We start from the raw sequence: 19,318 nt of genomic DNA on the forward strand, positions 1-19,318 counted from the left end.
TAATGGAAGTCAATGGGGAAAAAATGGCCACAAACAATAAATGAGGGAGAAAAAAATTTAATCTGATGCTGCACAAAAACTAAAAATGCATCAAAGCCAATGTTTTTACCAATTTTTGGCATGCCCAAGACTGTGAAAAGGGTGAAAAAAAATTCAGTCCACAATCACTTTTTATATTGAAAATCAGTGATTTTGTGTTTTTTTTTTTTTCTCAAATCAGTGGCATCACTTATGAGCTTGGCAATTAAAGAGTTAAAATCATGAAATTTTTGGAAACATTTGGTAGTTTTGATCAGTTCTGAGGTTGATTAACAGATTTATGCAAAAAAATTTGAAAAAAATATCAATCTGATACATTTTTACAGCCGTTTAATTTAGTGGCCTTTTTTGGCCGCTAACAACACGAAAGGGTAGTGAATTGGAACAAGGCACAAGGGTTAAATAATTATGCTATTATTATCAGTACCAACGCGCATTTCGTGCTGCCCGGTGACCTTCTTGCACCTGAATAATGTAATGCGCGTGGCTGTGAGATTTCCTTGCACTTGACATTTTGTTATTCGCGCAGTGAGTGAGTTGGTACAGTTCCATGACATGCAATAAATATCAGAGGACCTGGGCATGACGCGCTTAAATTAATGGCTTCATGTTTAAGAAGATTGCGCCCGTGACAGTAGGCTATTGTGTGTATTTAAGTACTGAAACTAAGTAATTAAATAACAATTATAAGACATGCGCACATAATAAACCCATATATATGTTTAATGCACCGTCCCTCCCCCTTGTGCGGAAAGCAGTTTTTTCTCTAGAACCCTTGAACACAGGATGGAAGACAGTAAATTATGATTAACAATGACTTTTGTGTATAGTTCATATCATACACCATATGACTTCTGTAACTTTCATCAGCAAAATAAAGAAAATATAAAAAAGTGCGGTGATGACGATGATGAACTCAGCACCGCGGTTGGCATCTCATTACTGCGGTGATGCGGTGACGCGGTTATCGTCACAGCCCTAGGCGGCGCCCACATTTACGTTAAATATAAGGTGGATACCACAGGCCTGATGAATGCTTTATTCTGATTGGTTGAGAAATGTTCCACAGGTGTTGATTATTTTTCTGTAAAACGCAAACCTGGCCTGTCAAATGTCTTAAAATAACCACCAGAACGATGTTTGTGGTAACCGTGGTATAAGCAGAATAATTGACTCCGGTCCTTTGAATTATTTATTTCGAAAATTCTATGGCCCATCATCAATTATTCCTTACGTGATTGACATTTTCTCATGTAATGATTTCAGAAACGGTGCTAAATGAAGTTCCTCGGAGTAATCTGTCATGTTCTACTTCACCATCTCCTCATCAGAGACAATGTTCAAGTATGTTTATGTAATAAATAAAACTGTATAAAATTGTAAAAATCTGTGTTCAATCTATGTGTTTCAGTGTGTTGTTGTAAATGTTGTTTGATGTGTTTGATGTAGATCATCTTCCTCTCAGACTGAGTGGAGGGAAGGGTTTGTGTTCGGGGAGACTGGAGGTTTATCATAACTCTGTGTGGGGTTCAGTCTGTGATGATCTGTGGGACATCAGAGATGCTCAGGTGGTCTGCAGGCAGCTGGGTTGTGGAGCAGCATTGAGTGTTGATGGGAATGAAGCGTTTGGTGCTGGTGAAGGTGTTGTGTGGATGAACAGAGTCGAGTGCAGAGGGACTGAGATTCACCTGTGGGACTGTCCTCATGTCCTGAAAAAACAAACTGACTGCTCACACAAAGAACAAGTTAGACTCATCTGTGGAGGTAAAAGGAAAACAATGAGATAAATGCATTTCAATTTTAGCTAATTACTTCAATATGTGTGTTTTTTTTTATTTTACAGACTTGTCAGTGTCTACAACTCCTGCCACAACAACAACATCAGCTTCTCCTTCAGTTTCTCAGACAAACAGGAGATCAGTGACTCCTCCACAAACTCCTCCTCTCTTCAATCCTCCAGTGGTTGTGATTGTACTGGGAGTTTTGCTCTTACTGCTCTTAGTGCCGCTGCTGATACTGATTCAACACAACAGAGAGATGAGGAGAGGTACAGAGATCCACACATCACATACAAGTACACATCTGACATATTGAACTACATCAACATCAATCTTACTACAGTCTTGTTCAGTGTATCATCAGTCATGTGTTGTGTTTGTGTGTCTACACTCACAGCTCTCTCTAAGAGGAGACACAGGACTCAGACTGAGGCAGTTTATGAAGAGATTGATCACAGACACACAAACACACACAAACACTTCACTCAGAGAGGTGAGACTTCTGTCTTATTCAATCAAATCAGATGTAGAAATATTAAAGTCAGTCTGATGTTTGTGAGTTGAGCTGATGTTCGTCTATTATTAGTCCTGTTAAACCTCCGGCTTCAAACCACACAATTCCTCCACAGAGCTGCAGGTGTGTGTGTGTGTGTGTGTGTGTGTGTGTGTGTGTGTGTGTGTGATTATTTTTGGAGGTTAATGGGAGGGGGGTTCATATGCTTGTAAGTTTATATGCAGGTGTGTGTGCGCTTCTTCCTGTCTGTTTGTCTTGAATCCGGTGAGAGATGAGTTCATGTCAGGATACAGGTGTGTGTTTGCAGAATTAAGTTAACTTATATTTTTAATGTCTAAATAATGTTTTCATATAAATCTAGATAAAATAGGTTGATGTGATATTCTTGTGCTCTGTGATGTAAATGTAGTTTGAGGTTGTTTGTAATGATCAACATGTTTCTGACTCTTCTGCTTCACTTTAACAGGGAGTCTCATCTCTGAAGAACAGCATTCTGGATATGAAGATGCTGATGAGCTTCTCTCAGGTTAGTTAATATTTTGGTTTTGACTCAAATTAAGACAAATTATTTGATAATCCTTTACAAACTTAGCAAATATACACATTACAATTCACAATACTAAAGTTTCTGAGTCTCTTATCTTTATAGCAAAAGGCTACAAGATTGAATATTATGATGATGTCTCCAATGGCAGTGACCTGAAAGGTTTGTGACTTTATTGACTGATCAGACTTCATGGTGTCATAATGTACAAACAGATATTTTGTATTTTGTTTTCAAACATGTTTTGTGTTGATGTAGAAGAGATGGTGAAAAAAGTCCCAGCAGAATACTATGATGATGTCATCACTGATGGACTAAAAGCAGACAGTGAGACAGGTGCACTTCTGTTATTCTGTATTAAGATGAAATATAAGAGCTGTACATGAAGAGAAAATATACTTTATATCTCTATGGGTGTGATGATGTGTGTCTCATGTTATATTTGTAGAAGACACACTTGAGAAGTATGATGATGTCATCACCACAGGACAAAACTCTGATCTTCAAAAAGGTGATTTTTCTTCATTTCTAGGCTGTTTTTGTAACGTAACATCTATTTAAAGTGACGCTCAGTACAGATATAATGTAGGTTTACTGACTCTTTGTCATTCTGATGGGATTTGTTCTTTATCTCTTATGTATGTGAACACAACAGAGAGTTATGATGATGTCATCATCAATGGACAGAACTTTCAAGGTGTAATAGGTGAGTTACACAGAAGTGCACATTTATCAAGCAGTACATCTAAGTTTCTTATGTATGTCTGTTATAGCATTAATCCAGTCATTGTGACTTTATCAGCTGTTATCAGTTAGCGTCAGAAAGAGAAATGTGTCTATGACATGAGACATGATGTATTACAAATCACAATATGAGTTGTTTGTCATGTGACTTCATCAGAGGGAGTTCAGGAGGAGTATGATGATGTGAAGAATGAAAGTGAAGATGTGACAAACCTGTTAGGTAGGTTATTAACCTCTAGATCTCATTTAAAGATGTATATTATAATATATTTTACCTTTATATATTATCTTTTTAAATAGTTCAGTTTAAAATCTTCATACAGTTATAATATAAATAGAATATGAATGTGCTTTGTTTTACACAACAGATTATGATGATGTGGGGGAGGAGTCAAACAAAGTGGGAGGGACTGTGTGACTCAATAACAACACCCACTGTCTCATGTCATGAAATCATATTACAGCTTAAAATCATATAAGTGATCAAATTTTGCTACTAAAGCTATAGTGCCTGATGTTTTATTGATATCTCAAATAGTTTTTTATTGAATATCAAAGGCTTTGCTTTTATGGAGAAATTACAAATGTACTTTATTTTTATGACTGGTTGGACAAGAGTATAAATAAAATATCAGAGAGCATCATACTGTACATAAATGTGGTTTTATTTAAACGGCCGTCTAAACAGCACAGTTTCTTGTGTGAAGGTGCATTTCAACATCAATGTTTTAAACAATTTAAAGCTGAGGGTTTTGAGTCTTACTGCTATTGAATGATTTGTGTTGAGTTTGGATCTTCTGCAGTAACAGATTCATCTGTAGATTGAGCTCGAGTTCACTCTTCTTGGAGTTTTGTCTTGAATTCCTGCAGGTAAAATAAATCAAACATCAGTGATTTGTGTCTGACATAAAAGATTCATCATAAAATTAAAGGATTGAGGAAACTACAGAACACAAATAACACAACTTCATCTTAATAACATGTGTATTTCTGTGCAGTTGTGTGATGAATCTGTCTGTGTGTTGTTATAATGTAATATCTTTGTTATATCACACATCTACTGGATGTTATTATGGTCAGTTTCTTCTCTCCTCACCTCTCTTTATCCTCTCAGCTCCTCCTTTATCTTCTCATTATCTTCTGTGTTTTCATTCAATAAAGCTACACAACAATAAAACACAAAACACAATTTTAAAATAATACAAATGAAAAACAGATGATAATAAACAGTCATAATTTTGTGAGGTTTATCTTTCAGATTGTGTTGTGATTTCTGCTTCATGACATGAATGAGTTTGGTCAGCAGAGATGTCAGGTGTTGTGTTTGAGTTTCTCCTCTTCATCCACTGCTCTCTCTTTCCATCTCTTCTTCTTTCTCTCCTCTTCTTCATCTTCATCTAATCGTTTCTTTTCAGTCAGGTAAATATGTTTCAGATGCTCGGGATTTTCGTCCTCTAACTGAACTGTTGACTGTTACAAATCCGTCTTTTCTTGTAAAGTAGTTTGTCATATTCATGTTTTCTCTCTTCATCTTGTAAATCAAATCTCCTGAGGAAATATGAGACAGATATTAGAGAAGATTTAAGCAGAACTGGTTAAAATAAACTCGTTTCTGTTAACAAAATTGTTCAATGCAGACGTTTAGTTTATCAGCTGTGTTTGTATAAAGTTTGTTTGATTCATTTATTGATAACCTGAGGGCTGTTCCATAAAACTTGCTTGGAAAACCTGACTTGAATTAACGCTTAAATCAGTCCATAACGGTTTGTTGAGGTTTACGCAGTCCTACTAATTTGAATAAGGCTCAAGAAGTCAAGATAATTGTGCAGCACGCTATTTTTGAGCAGCCCTAGAGGTCGAGCGTGGATCAAATCAAATCTAAAGCGTTACTTGTGTGGTGAGGTGCTCATAGTGTGAATTTCCCAATAATTATTGTTATTGGCCAATTGGCAATTGAACAAGTGCTGCCTTAATATGAACAATTTAGAAATTTAAAAGGTTAGGAGAAAGATACAAGTAGGCTTCTGTAGATCTTTAAAATAACTTGCATTGACTGAAGGGACACTTAACTGCACCACAAGCATAAAAATAAAACAATTAAATGACTGTACTTGACTTGTGTGTGCTTTATATGAAATGACAGACAATCTGAATTTCTTTTTAAATGTAGGTCAATACACTGCAATTATATGGAGTTAGATACAACTTTTTTTCACTTCTTTAACAGTATAATTGTTAGAATTGTACTGCTGTGGTTATCATAAATTGGGTATTTAAAAAATTGTGTTAAATTTAGTATATAAGTTAATTTTTACACTGATAGTGGTTTATAAAGTCAAATAAAATGTCAGAGAGTCAGCGGAAATATGGAATTTACAGTTCAGTGTTAGTGAAAGTCTAGTTAGCTTAGCCTGGCAGTTAGCCTGCCCCAGTATAAGTTACCATAGTACATGAGTTCCAACTTTTTCAAGTTTGCTTAATGGAACCGAATCTACAGACAATAAGTCTCACAAAATAAGTCTGGCTTATTTCGTAATGTTTTAAGGAACAGCCCACTGATATTAATGTTTTAGTATTTGAAGCACAAAAACAAGCAATCGTCTACCCACCCTCTTTAACTATTATCAGAAACATCTTTGAACATTATATGATGAACCCTCATATGCAGTATCACTTTAAACATGTTAACTTTTATCAGACGTTAAGTTTAATTACATTTTTAAAGAATCATATAAGATTTACCTCAGTTGAGCTCCCACAACAACAACAGAGCCGTCTGACAAGTAAAGGACCACTAATGATGACGTAAGAATGACTTCAGGCATTAATAATCAAAATTGAAGATCGATCCTCACGTCTTAAATTCACAATATATGTCAATAATCAGTGACTTCGCTTCAAAAACACAAACTTTTTCTATATTCTGTTGTATTAAAACACACAGTGATCTTCGACGCGCGCGTGATGTTTGGAGCGCGTTAATGTGTGAGTGTTTGCTGTTATTTCAGTCATGACCGCATGGTGTCAGTAGAAGATAAATCAATCTCACACTGATTTATGTTACTTTTTAACCAGTCGTAGATGTTATAAAAGTAATATCGGTCGCATATGAGTGTGTTATGGCTCTCTGTCGGATTGGCTGTGATTAGGACAGAAGCACGAGTGCAGTATCAGAGGTCGATGAGAGTTTGACCATGTAGTCAAACAGGTAAGATGTTAAAATAATGTTGAGGTGATTGTGGTGAGATTTGTCTCCTCGTGCATTCAATTATTATAGTAAAGTGAGCCCCTGTGTTTTCTTCTGGATTTAAGAAATTGAGTTAAAACACAAAGTCTGAGGAAGGTTGTGAGTATTGTTAGTGTTGTGTTCAGTGAGAATAATTTGACCTAAAAAAGTGCAGTGAAATCAGACTTTAATTTTTTACATTGGGAACAAAGTCAAAACATGAAACACAGTGAAGATTCTTCATGTATGACAACATTTACTGATGATTTGATTGACAGTTCTGCCATCTAGTGGATAAATGAAGTATTACATTATTAAATGCTGTAGCCTAAGTACTGTATATTGAGAATTATATATTCAGTAGATGTATTAAACTGTGTAGTTATTAAATGTACAAATGTTTTTCATTAGGACAATTGTTTATATATTTAGCAATATATATTTATTTATACTGATAGGATAATTTATACGTTGTGTATGTGTGCGCGCGCCGTGTGTGTACTCTATTTGTTTATTTATTTGTTTTAAAAGACAGATTTTAATGTTGATTTAACAACATAATGTTTAGCTTTAAATTTGCAATACATTCTATTTGTGTGATGCTGTGTTTGATGATCAGGATGCAGAGGTTGTGTGTAGAGAGATGAACTGTGGGGTTCCTGTACAGCTTTTGGGTGCAGATACTTTTGATAAAGGAGAGGGGCAGGTGTGGACACAAGAGATTCAATGTAGAGGAAATAAATCTCAAATATACTTCTGTCCACAACAATCTTCAAACAAGAACCACTGTTCACATAACAATCATGTGGGAGTGATTTGCTCTGGTTGAGTATAAATATCTGACTGATTTCTTATACAAATTGGAATATTTTACTACTCTAATCTCATGCCTCTAGTTTCATACTCTTCGTATAATCTGTTATTTCTCTGTTCAGGTTACTCAGACTGGTGAACGGCTTTGATATCTGCTCTGGTCGAGTTGAGTGTCAGTATTTCAGTAAATGGGGCTCAGTGTGTGATGAGTGCATGAATATGAGAGCTGCCAATGTTCTTGGAAAAATTGCTGTTTCTGTTCATGCAGTGATGAACACAGTTATGGGTGTGTGATGGGCTTCCAGTGCTCTGATCATCTGAGGAACCGCAGCTCTCCCCAAACTCTCAACTGCAGCGCAACACAACAGCTGTCAATCATCTGCCTTGGTCAGAATTACAATATCTGTGAGGATGGTTCATTAAAATTTATTTATATAGTTCTTTGCTAACTCTTTGTATCTGATCTCAGGTCAGAGATCGATCAGGTTGGTTGGTTCTGGTGGAGATCTCATGCAGGAAGGCTGGAGGTTTTTCACAAAGTCATGTGCTCAGGTAAGAAGTACCATGACATGAATGTATTTAAAACATGCTTACATTTAGGCATTTAGCAGATGCTTTTATCCAAAGCGACTTGCAAAGATAAGGTGATTGCTTATACCAAGTCACAAGTTTTCACTATTCCAGAACAATATCTGTTAAGAGAGGAAGAGAGTTAGAATTTTTTTAAGATAGAAGAGATGTGTCTTCAGTCAATGTTCAGTTAGTTCAGTTTATTTGCCAGACTCATGTCCAAAAGCCACGCAAGAAAGGACAGATAAAATCAAACAAAAGATACGAACAATTAGAAAAAGCAAATACAATAATTAAAATACATACAGACATTTCAACCAATGCACTCTCAGTCTGGATGTGTACCTGGAGCAACTCTCTAAAGCCCTTTTCACACAGAGATTCCGTAAAATACACGGGACAGGCATCCTGGATTTTTCCGGAATAGTTAGAGTTTTTGTTCATTCACACTGCCAAGATTACATGGCATCTGATTAGGGCTGCAACAACGAATCGATTAAATCGATAAAAATCGATTACTAAAAGTGTTGGCAACGAATTTCATAATCGATTCATTGCGTCACGTGACGAGGAGACATTTAATAAAAAAAAGGAAAAACTTCAGTTAAGCGCGGAGCGGAGTGAACACACTCGCACTGTGTCCCAAACCGCCTAATTCCATACTATATAGTAGGCAAAGAGTACGAGAAGTAGTGATTTTCGCCTACTATATAGTATGGAAGTATGCGTTTTGGGACGGAGCATCGGTCTCTCTCGCGCACTGTTGCTTGCAGAGTTCGGCGCTTGATAGACAGGCCTGAGAAAAGACAGGGCGGCGGAGAAAAGATAAAAAAACAGCAATGGTAGAGGAAAACCACATGTCAGTGTTTTAGCGCGTCACCTGGAAGTTATAGCCGACAAAGAGGTAAACAAAGACGACACGCTTATGCTTTATGGAGTGACGACAGCGAATAAAAAAAGTTTCTAGAATGAATAAAAAACTCCAGTGATATTAAACAAAGAAATAAAACGTTGAGAGAGAGTTGTATGAACGCTTTTCCCCATCATGGACCTGTATGTTAAATCATCGCACCGTCACTCTCCTGCTGTTCTGTACTGCGCGCTCCAGCTCATGCCGAGCAAGGAGACGCGCGTGCCCGGCCCAACATACAGTACATCCAGGGCTCAAAATTAACTTTTTTATTTGGTAGCACTGGTGTAGGCGCACTCATCCAAAAATTATGAAGCACCAGAACTACAATGTATAAGTTAATAGATTAATTTTATTAAAAATTAAACACCACAACTGGGCTTTACACATCCTATGGCCAGGATTTGAAATGTGGTCTTTTTTGCTGCATAGATTCCTAAAATAATACCCAAATGCTGTTTAAATAATATAGCAGCAATAATAATTTAACAATACAGATAATATAATTATGATTACAATAGAAAATCAAGCAAACACGTAAACCACTGATTAATTGTGACATTACAAAAGTGACCCTAATATAGAAGGCTAATATATATTGGTTTTGATAACTGCATTACCAGGATGCTATTACTTCTAAATAGGCAATGTTTTTAAAAACATACCATAAGCATTGTCGTGTCTCACCTCAACATGGAATACAAGGATGTCTGTCGGATGTCCCTCAAGCAGGATGCGCACATACATCATCAAACACTATTTTCGATAGACAGGTCGGTGTCTCCATCAATAATGAATACATTTGTCACGACACTTCTTGTGTTTTGGCACTTTCGCCATGTTTAAGCAAGGTCTCGCGCTTAAAATGTGTGGATTCCGCCACCAACACCGTTTTACCTGCAACCTCCGTTTCACAGGATTTACAGTAAACACAGTAACATCGAGCCATTTTCATAGTGGAGCCACTCGTAATCTTTAAGCCACTCTCTCCAAAGGTTTAACGTTAAGCCTTATTTTCCGGTGGTTAAGTTGCATTTAAATCCGGACCGTTGTTATGAATTAATACAGTAGTAACATTGGCTGTAGTCGGCTCGTTCTCTTCATGGTCGCAGTTCGTTTTTTTTTCACATTTTTATTCTTTGCGTACCAACGTAGCACGGCAACAAGGAATGATTGACATTCATATTAGCCAATCTGCGCTCTTCATTAAACGCAAGAACTTAATGGTGAAATTTGATTGGTTATGTAATGTTGGAGAGAAAGCTGAACCTGGAACAGCACACAGCATACACAATGTAAATCAAGTCACACCACAACAAAATAGGCACTCGCAAAAATGCTCCCAAATATATTTAAAGGTCGCACAGATTAAATTTCGGTCGCATATGCGACCAAAACAGTCGCAATTTCGAGCCCTGTACATCATACAGTAAGTGCCGCCTGTTGTTGCATAAACATCGTCTTACATTTTTTAGGCGAAGTAATGAATGGTGTATTTGCATTATGCGCGGGAGTAGAAGACGCATCTTCCATTTTCACAAGACACATTTATGTGGCCAAATGTAATTGGAACAGTTTTAACAAATGAGATAGCTATCTGATCAGAGAAAACACATAAAGTCAAATATAAGGTACAAAGCTGTCACTGGGGCAGTACCCTTTATAAAAGCTCCTAATATGTGCCATTTAGGTACAAATATGTATCTTTGAACTGCCAATATGTACTTTTGAAGTACTAATATGCACTTTTTGGTAAAGGTGTACCTTTTTGACAGGGTACTGTCCAGTGACAACTTTTGTACTTTTATTTCTGAGAGTGTCCTCATATAATATCTTTTTTATCCCATCAAGAGAGGCTTCTTGATGGGAAATGCATCATAAAAAAGTCTATATATTTGGCAGATGTAAAGCATACATGTGTATTTTTTTGTGTTAGTCCATTTGTTATGTCGTGGAGTGAATGACACGCGTGTAAATACATCATACACGGACACCGTCTTGTAGCAACATAACTCTTTACTGTTTTTAGCAGTAGCAAGCATTACAGACACACTGCGCATGCGCACAGCACATGCGGGAACACATAAGGTCCTTAAAGGGGTAACACCAGCATAAAGAAATACATAACATATTCCTCCCCTTTTACTTTGAACAACAACAATAACAATTTTCATTATTATTATTTAACATTTTCCTACTACTTGAGAAAGAGGGTAGACTACCTCATTTCTCAGGCTAAACCCTGGGGATTATTCTGCCCCAACGCCGTGGGTTAGCCACTAAACTAAAGATCTAACCTCTGCGGTGCTTTCCGAATTCTTGTGGGATAACGTGGAGACACAGGCATCTGTGGTGTTTTTACTGGAGTCTCGATAACAGTTTTGGGACAGGAGATGTGTCTTCAAGCGGGATGATTTCAGTATCCGTCACCACTGGTTTGCTGGTAAGTTGTGTAGGAGACATTTCAGGTACTTTATTTAAGGATGTTTTTGGTAGGTGAATCTGAGTTTTACACTGATCATCACTGGAGACCGCTGCAGACAACATCTGATCAATATGTCTCTTCCAGGTCACATTGTCCTTTGTTTCGACTGCATAAGAAACGGGGCCTGTTTGCGCGATCACTGTGGCAGGGACCCATTTGGTTCCTTTTCCATAGTTACGAACAAGGACATTGTCACCTCTGTTAAAGCTCCTGAATTTTGCCTTGCACCTCCTCTCCACCTGCTTTTGCTGTTGTAACAGTACAGTCTGTTTAGTTTTCACAGGTCTCAATAAATCCAGTCGGCTGCGGAGTTGTCGTTTTAGCAATGCTGTAGCTGGAGAGACTTTGGTGATGGCATGAGGTGTGTTTCTATATGCCAAAAGAAAAGCGTTTAGTCTTTGGTTCAAAGAGCCCTTGCCCTGGGATGCCTTTATGGCTTTCTTCAGAGTCTGCACAAATCGCTCTGCAAGGCCATTAGTAGATGGGTGATAAGGCGCGGACCTGATGTGCTGAATCCCATTTAAGCTTAAGAAAGACTGAAACTCATCAGACACCAGTTGGGGACCGTTATCACGTACAATCTGTTGTGGCAACCCGAAACGACTGAAAACAGATCTGAGCTCCTCGATAGTTTTCTCTGAAGTGGTGTTCTTCATGATGACAACTTCAGGCCATTTACTGTGAGCATCGACCATCACAAAGAACATGTGATTCTCCAGTGGACCAGCAAAGTCGATATGCACCCTTTGCCATGGCCCCTCGGAAACTCCCATGGATGGAAGGGAGCTGTCTGGGGCATTTTTCGCAGATTCTGACAGTCTGGACAGATTTTGGCTTCCTCTTCAATCTCAGCATCTAACCCAGGCCACCAGAAGTAGCTGCGTGCAATTTCTTTCATCCTCACTACGCCCAAGTGGCTGGTATGCAGTTCCTTAAGCAAGGGTTTTCTCAGTGGTGGGGGTATAATGACCCGGTAACCCCAAAGTAAGCAGCCAAATTGTACCGTCAGCTCATTTTGGCGATTCATATAAGGTCTAAGATGGTCAGACATCTTTCCTCTCTTACCCTGTGAAATCCAGTCCATAACTTCAGACAAGACTGGGTCATTTCTTGTAAAACGTTTCACTTGTGCAGCCGTGACCGGTGCATTATGCACTTCTTTGAAGTAGAAGATATCAGCTTGTGAACGTTCTGGAGGTGTATCTGGCAGGGGCAATCTGGACAAACCATCCGCGTTGCAGTGCTGCTCGGATCTCCTATACCTGATGTCATATTGGTGAGCTGACAACAAAAGAGCCCAACGCTGCATGCGACTTGCGGCCAGTGAGGGGATGCCAGATTTTGGACCAAAAATTGAGGTAAGTGGTCTGTGGTCTGTAAATAGCGTAAATCTGCGCCCAAAAAGGTACTGGTGAAATTTCTTGACACCAAATACAATTGCCAAGGCTTCTCGTTCGATTTGAGCGTAATTACTCTCCGCTTTGTTCAGGGTCCTTGAAGCAAATGCAATTGGTCTCTCATCACCGGACGGCATCACATGAGAAAGTACAGCGCCAACACCATACGGTGAGGCATCGCATGCCAACTGTACTGGCAGTGATGGATTGAAATGTGTGAGTACCTCCGATTGGGTTAATGTGCACTTCACATCTTTGAATGCCTTCTCGCATTTTTCAGTCCATTTCCATTGTTTGGACTTATTCAAAAGCTCATGTAGGGGCTGTAGCTTACTTGCAAGATTTGGCATGAACTTTGCATAGTATGTCAAGAGACCTAGAAATGAGCGAAGCTGGCTTACATTCTGTGGAGGTGGTGCTTCGATGATAGCCTTTACCTTGGATGGTGCTTTGTGAAGGCCAGCGCTGTCGATGACGTGTCCAAGGTATTCGACAGTTGGACAAAAGAATTCGCACTTGCCTTTCTTTACCCGCAGACCGTATTCACTCAGTCTCTGCAGTGTTGCATTCAGGTTTCTGAGATGATCTTCATCATCTTTTCCTGTGATGAGCAGGTCATCGAGATAGCACTGCACTCCATTTAAGCCACTTAAGATCTGGTCCATGGCCCGCTGGAACAAAGCCGGAGCTGAAGTTATGCCAAATGGGAGCCTCTGGTACCTGTATAGGCCTTTGTGAGTTACAATGGTCAGCAGTTCCTGGGAAACAGGATCGACATGCATTTGAAGGTAAGCTTGACATAAGTCTATTTTGCTGAATTTTTTACCGCCTGCTAAACCAGCAAAAAGATTGTCAATTAGCGGCAGAGGGTACTGTTCCACGGTTAAGACAGGGTTGATAGTGACTTTAAAGTCACCGCAGATTCTGATCCGTCTTTTTTCATTACAGGAACAATTGGTGTTGCCCATTCGCTAACACTCACCTTCTTTAAAACTCCTGTTTTCTCCAGACGGTCAAGTTCCATTTCCACCTTTGGCTTAATTGCGTATGGAACAGGGCGGGCTTTTAAGCACTTTGGTGTGCTGTCCGACTTAATGGTCAGCTTAGGCTTCTTTGGAGACAGATCCGGCCAGTTCTCTTTGTATGTTGATTCTGCCATGAGTGAAACGGCGGCTCCTGTATCCACTTGCATGGGAATGGCCTTACCATCCAACAGTGGTGTCACCCAGTATCCATCTGAATTTGAAGACACAGACATTACATGTGCCAATTCATTTTCATCTGAATCATCTGATTGCTGCTTTGCAGTATAATCCACTTGATGAATGTGTTTCTTTTTTACTTTTCTGGCATAGACTTGCTTTGCTTCCATAGGCTTGCTTGCGTTCACTTTTTCACTTACATTCAACTTTTTGCTTTGACATGCCCGTTCAATGTGTCCTTTTCTTCCACAGTTATAACAGTCTTTGTCTTTAAACCAGCAATCTTGTGGCAGATGCCCACTCTTTCCACACCGATAACAAGTTCTCTTGCTGTCTTGTTTCGGTTTTTCCCTGTATACTTTGTTCACTTGGGTGAAAGTGCTTAACTCTTGTGCTTCTTTTGCAGCCATCTCCATGGAAACGCTGATTTCCATTGCTCGTTCCAGTGTCAAATTACTTTCGCACAAAAGACGTTTCTGGATGGTTTCACTTCGCAGTCCGCACACAAATCGGTCTCTTATAGTGTCGTTCAGCGTTGCTCCGAACTCACAATGTTCAGAGAGACGTTTCAGAACAGCAACAAACTGCGCGATTGATTCTCCCTCTAACTGGTTGCGTTTATGAAAGCGAAATCTTTCGGCAATAATGAGGGGTTTTGGTGCGAAATGTTCTTAGAGCAATGTTACAACGTCCCTGAATGAGCAATCACTAGGCTTATTGGGCTGGACCAGGCTACGCAGTAGATTGTATGTTTTGCTGCCCATTACACTCAGAAAGGTCGGTACGAGAACTTCGTCTTTAATTCCATTAGCCTTAACAAAACAATCAAACCGCTCCATGTACGAGCTCCATTGCTCCGTATTTTCATCATATGGTCCAATTTGTCCCACTAATCCAGCCATCTTTACAAGTTAATGCACTTTTCGCTCACTTTTTGTGTTTGTTGATTTTCCTTTCCGCCGAGCATGTGCCGATCGTCCCTGACGTCGTGCCCTTTTTAACTTTCTCTATTTCACTCGGCAGTGTCACAATGACAATATCGCGTTCATCCTCGTCGCCAGTTTACTTTGTTATGTCATGGAGTGAATGACACGCGTGTAAATACATCATACACAGACACCGTCTTGTAGCAACATAACTCTTTACTGTTTTTAGCAGTAGCAAGCATTACAGACACACTGCGCATGCGCACAGCACATGCGGGAACACATAAGGTCCTTAAAGGGGTAACACCAGCATAAAGAAATACATAACACATTTTTATTTTATTTTATTATTATTGTAACAGTGTGTTCAAGGAGCAACATGTTTGTGCAATTTCTTCTCTTTTAGTTCTGTTTTGAATAAGGGGTTGGAAATGAATGCTTTTCTTGTTTTTTGTTTTTTATCCGATTCATCGATTAATCGAACAATTAATCGACAGATTAATCGATTATTAAGATAATCGTTAGTTGCAGCCCTACATCTGATGGTCCCGGAAAGTCACGTGACCTGTTGAAAGTCCCGCCCTCTCTTCTACGCAGCATCTGAAGTTTGCAAAGTATTTATAATTCCTCTCTCCAGAAACAACTCATGTGCATTTTTGTTTATAATAAGACTACAAAGGAGCGCGTGAACGCACAGTTCTATGCTGGTGAATGATCTCAGCTTCTGAGTGGATATTTGACGAGCTCCCTGATCTCTGCTTTAATACAGTTTTCAGACATTTCTCATCGTGATTGTTTATATGCATTTAAAACCCGCATTTTGAGGAGCTGAACGATATATCTTGGTGGGATGACGCACGGGTATTTTCGTTTATTATAGCTCAAATGAGCACGTGACGCGATATTCTTTTATGCTGCTGAATGATCTCCGTTTCAACGCAGTAAGTAACGAGCTAACTTACCTTATATCTGCTTCTGTCCAGTTTGCTGACATTTCTCGTCGTGAATGTTGTTAATTCCTTATTTTAAAGAGTTGAACCAACTTCGTGTTGCCATGACATGCGCGTCCTCACTACGGCACGTGCGTCATTGTTTATGCATCTCATTTATCATTTCCTGAAAACTGCTTCAATCTAGTTTGCAACATTTCTCGTGGTGAATGTTTATATGCATGTTATCTCTCGTTGTAAGGAGCTGAACCATAACTTGTGTTGTGATGACGCGTGCGTCCTCACTACGACAAGCCCATTACGGCATCCTTGCGGCTTCTTGTTCACACAGAGGGTTATCCGGGTATCTGACTAGGTCCTCTTTCCGGCAACGATCCCAGAAGATTAACGGGACGAGTTTTTGTTCACACAGACGCTTGTCTGGCAATTTTACGGGTATTTTCTGGGACCAAAGGTCTGTGTGAATGGGATTTAAGGGATTTGAGAGTGCCACCATGATACTGTTGGTAGACTCATCCAGACTTGCATAAATTTTTTAAAAGTGCTTTCAGTGTAGTTACTCCTACTAGCACTCCCTCCTCTGGGAACCTTGAGTAAAATTCTCATTGTATCATTGTAGGCCACTTGTACCTTATGCATGCTGGATTTTTATAAGAAGACCACAGATGGGCAGTATAGAGTGATATACAGTAAGCTTTGAACAGAGCCACTTTAACTTGAGTAGAACAGTAACTAAACTTACGTGCGATTGTATTTGCCTGTTCATATAACTTATAACACTGTCTGAATATGTCATCATCATTCATATCATCTGCAATACAATGACTAAGGTATTTAATTAGGATTTTAGCACACCCATACAAACTGCAAAGCTGTGCCACCATGGTTGACTCAAAAGCTGCTCCTTGATCGGAGAGGATTTGTTCTGGACATCCCCATGACTGGATGAGGTGGCGCCAAAGAGCACGTGTCGTAGTGGCTGCTGTCTGGTCTTTTGTAGGGACAGCCCATCCATACTTTGAGAAAAGGTCAGTTATTACCAACAGGTAAGGATAAGTGTCACCATGCCTACCAAGAGACAGATAGTCAATTGAAACGATTTCCAAAGGGTATGATGCAAAGATAGGCACCAGTGGTGCCCTTACCTCTGGTCCTCTTTTCTGTTGAGTGCAAATGGCACATTTGGATGCCCATTCTCGCAAGTCCGCACCCATCCCAGGCCAATAAAAAGTTTTTCTCAGCAAGCCCTCAATCTTGGCTATTCCCATGTGGCCTGATGCATTGTGATACTTCTCCCACAACTCATGAGTCTTATCTGTGGGAACCACGATTTGGTCGAGGCTCAACCCTGTATGCCGTTCTTGGGTCCTCCGCCGTAACACACCCTCCTGGACGTGTAGTCGACTCCATTCTCTTAAAAGACGTTTTGTTGCAGGTAGGCACGCTTTCCTCTCTTCGGCTCCTGGGAAATGATCTCCCACCACCCAACCCTTCATTTGGGCCACCGTCGGATCTTCCTCCTGCCAATCCTTCCAATGGTCTTCAGCTTTTGTGCTGGCCCCTAACTCCACTACTGCCGTCTCCACTTGGGCCTGTTGATCGAATCCTGTTTCTTGCGGTAGCCTGGACAAAACATCGGCATTACGATTAGAAACGCCAGGGCGATACTTAAGTTCAAAGTCAAAATTCGCCAGCTGTGCCGCCCACCGCTGCTCTGTGGCCCCTAAGTGTGCTGTATTCAGGTGAACAAGGGGGTTGTTATCTGTAAAGGCTAAGAATTTATTGCCCCACAAATAGTCTTTTCGTTGACAGCCTATTTAAGCGCAAGAAACTCCAGTTTAAAAGAACTGTAGTTTTGGTCGTTCCTCTCAGTGGGGCTAAGGCTCCTGCTGGCATAAACTACAACTCTCTCTCTCTACCATCCTGTAATTGTGCCAACACAGCCCCTAAACCTCCCAAACTGGCGTCAGTGTAAAGATGAAAGGGTTTTGAGAAATCTGCATATGCCAAGATTGGGGCACTCACCAGAGCAGTCTTTAGGGAATTGAATGCCGTCTGGCAGTCTGGAGTCCAGTCAATGGCCACATTTCCTCTCCGCATACTAGCAGTACCTACTAAGAGAGCATTCAGGGGTGCTGCTACTTTAGAGAAACCCTTCACAAATCTTCTGTAGTACCCCACAAACCCAGGAATGATCGTACCTGCTTAACCATAGAGGGAATGTGCCAGTTCTCGATGACAGCTGTCTTTTCAGGATCTGTGGATATTCCTTCACCAGAAATAACATGGCCAAGGTAGGTGACTTTTCTCTGAAACAGGCTGCATTTATGGGGCTGCAACTTCAAGCCATGGGCTGCCAGCCAATATGGGTGTCGAAATCTGGGTAGTATACAACAACATCATCCAAGTAAATCAGGAGTGAATCGTGAACCTGTCCTCCCAAGCACCGCTGCATCAGGCGCTGGAAGGTTGCGGGTGCATTACAGAGGCCGAAGGGCATCCTCTGGAACTCATACAAGCCCAAGGGTGTAGTGAATGCAGTCTTCTATCTGTCCTTTGGGTCCACATCTACTTGCCATTATCCACTGGCCAGGTCAAGAGTAGAATACCAAGCAGCCTGTTTAAGGCTGGTGAGGGATTCTTCTATCCTGGGCAAGGGATAGGCCTCTTTGTGGGTTAGGGCATTCAGCTTCCTATAATCCACGCAAAAATGCCAGGATCCATCCTTCTTCTTCACAAAGACAATCGGTGCTGCCCAAGGGCTGGAGCTTTCCTTTATGACATCACTATCCAACCTCTTTTGCAGGAGTTCCCTCAATTCAGGGTAAAGGTTTGGTGGAACTGGCCTATAGCGCTCCTTACTGGGCGGTGCAGAACCTGTAGGTATGGAATGGAGGACTGCGTTGGTCTGGCCGAAGTCCTCATCGTCCACTGCAAACATGTCTCTCCATCGCTGCAACAGTGAATCCATCTTCTGTTGCTGATCTGTTGTCAAGCCATCACCTTTCAGCAGGCTAACTGGATGCTGAGCTTTGGTACTAATATAGGTAGTCTGGATATCCACTTCCACCACTCCTGGATCCAAGGTCTTCAAAACAAGGTCCTTTTCTCCTCAAATCTGCCTTGGATCGACTTGGAAGACATTAGCAAGGGGGCGGCGTTGAGGTATCAATATGGGGTAAGGGTTAAGATTACGTACCCTTATCGGGAGGCGTCCTCC

At 40.2% G+C, this 19,318-nt stretch overlaps 1 long non-coding RNA gene and 1 pseudogene across 1 annotated transcript; one reads left to right on the forward strand and one right to left on the reverse strand.

Moving 5' to 3' along the window:
* Nucleotides 1-3,998: 3,998 nt before the first annotated feature.
* LOC141282038 (uncharacterized) lies at nucleotides 3,999-6,461 on the reverse strand. The gene is made up of 3 exons (XR_012336560.1): nucleotides 6,362-6,461; nucleotides 4,716-5,167; nucleotides 3,999-4,483 (listed from the first exon to the last, which is right to left on the reverse strand). It is a non-coding gene; the product is annotated as an uncharacterized lncRNA (long non-coding RNA).
* A 979-nt stretch (nucleotides 6,462-7,440) lies between these two features.
* The window catches only part of LOC135774806 (scavenger receptor cysteine-rich domain-containing protein DMBT1-like), a 30,938-nt pseudogene continuing 19,060 nt past the window's right edge, over nucleotides 7,441-19,318 (forward strand).

This window comes from Paramisgurnus dabryanus, chromosome 1 (genome assembly GCF_030506205.2).
Source record: "Paramisgurnus dabryanus chromosome 1, PD_genome_1.1, whole genome shotgun sequence".
Taxonomy (NCBI): domain Eukaryota; kingdom Metazoa; phylum Chordata; class Actinopteri; order Cypriniformes; family Cobitidae; genus Paramisgurnus; species Paramisgurnus dabryanus.